A 1,711-nucleotide genomic window follows, 5' to 3' on the forward strand; every position below is an offset into this window, starting at 1 on the left:
AGCCTTTGCTTATGCAAAGAGGAATCTACAAAGGTATTGATTTCTCAACTCACTTTGTTTTGAGTTGAGTCTTGGTTCACCTATCTACTAGGCTTTGAAGTTCATGGGTTAAGTTTTGTTTTTGAGTGCATATAAACATGATTCCGCCTTTTAATTGTTAATTGCATGTTGTTGATGTTGCTCAAATGAACTTGTTTTTCACAAATCTTCCTTCATAAGGATCCTGGGAATACTGATACTACCCTAAAGCATAAGGAACTGCGTCACCCTGATAATGGTAAGCACCACCACGACCTATCTAACCATAACTACCAGACCCTGGAACTTGCTGGTTCGGCGCTGGTGGTGGCAAGGAAGGCTGTTGAGACCTCTGCTGATTCTGAGGACAACTTATAGCTCTATGTCCCATCTGTCCACATGTAAAACATCCACTGCTGCCCCGTCTACACTCTCCAAAATGCTTATTGTTACATCTGTGACACAATGGAACCCTTCTTCTACTAGCATCCCCTTGTCTCTAAAATCTAGGACCCCTAGAAAATCTACCACCTCTTCCCTGACCAGTGGCACTAAAACCCCCGCTGGAAGAACTAGAACTAGCTCCACTTCACTTAAAGCTCTGAGTCTTGCAAGGTCTTTAAGATGCTTGACCTTTATCTTTATCATCTTTCTTCTGATTGCTGTCTTTTTCTTCTTTCTCACTCTCACTAGGCATATTCTCTGAATCCTCAATCCTTAACAAAATCTCATAGAACTCCTGATAAGAAGCACAATGAGTAGTGGTCACCATAGAACGCCACTTCTTCTTAGTACCCAATCTGAAACGACGAAGCATCTCAACCGGATTAGTAGCAACTTTCAGATCATAGCGAGACAAATCAGTGAATCTCCTGTTATACTCATTCGCCGTCTTCTTCCTCTGTCTCAATTGAGTAAATTCTTGTTTCTTGCGATCAATATACTCAGGGGGAAGAAACCTTTTCTAAAACAACTGCTTAAACACTTCCCAATCAGTTGCTTCCTCTAGTGTCATCGGATAAGCATCCTGTTTCCACCAGGATGCTGGTTCTTTACCTAAAAACCATGTAGTCGTCTCGACCCACCTTTCATAAGGAAGATTCCCTTGACTCTGCAATACTCGGAAAGTCTTTTCAAGATGGTCGAGCCACCGCTCTGCCCCTTCATGACCTTCATTACCCTCAAACTTATCCAACTTCAAATTATACGTAGTCTCCAAGGGTGTCATTTGAGGAAGGCAGAGCGCAGACTGAATAGCAATAGCAATAACTTCCCCTAACTGAGCTATATCGGGGAAACTAGGCTCAGATGAATGACGTGGCTCTCTACGAGGCGGCATAGTTCTGACAGAAGACACCAAAATAATTAGAATACTCACAAAATATGCAGGACTGCTAAACCTAGGCTTTGATACCAAACTGACACACCTCGACCGAAATCAAGGCTTGCTGGCCGTCACGTGAGGGTGATGTACCATGTGCACAATGCGGAAGCAAAAATAATAATAAAAATGCGAATAAATAAAAATCAACTACTAGCAGTTCTAGCTAAGAAAATGTGCTAGTGCGAGATTAAGTGTGAAATACACAACCAGAGCATAAGTAGCCTAAGTGCAGTCCAACATGACAAATACCAATTATACAACACCCAAAAGTGACCATACAATAGTGATAATCTATCAGAGCTACTGTGG

At 42.0% G+C, this 1,711-nt stretch overlaps 1 pseudogene; it reads right to left on the bottom strand.

Moving 5' to 3' along the window:
• Positions 1–637: 637 nt before the first annotated feature.
• Positions 638–1,447, bottom strand: LOC137719951 (uncharacterized; annotated as a pseudogene).
• Between the last annotated feature and the right edge of the window lie 264 nt (positions 1,448–1,711).

Source organism: Pyrus communis, chromosome 1, assembly GCF_041283825.1.
Source record: "Pyrus communis isolate YQ-2024b chromosome 1, ASM4128382v1, whole genome shotgun sequence".
In the NCBI taxonomy this organism is placed as follows: domain Eukaryota; kingdom Viridiplantae; phylum Streptophyta; class Magnoliopsida; order Rosales; family Rosaceae; genus Pyrus; species Pyrus communis.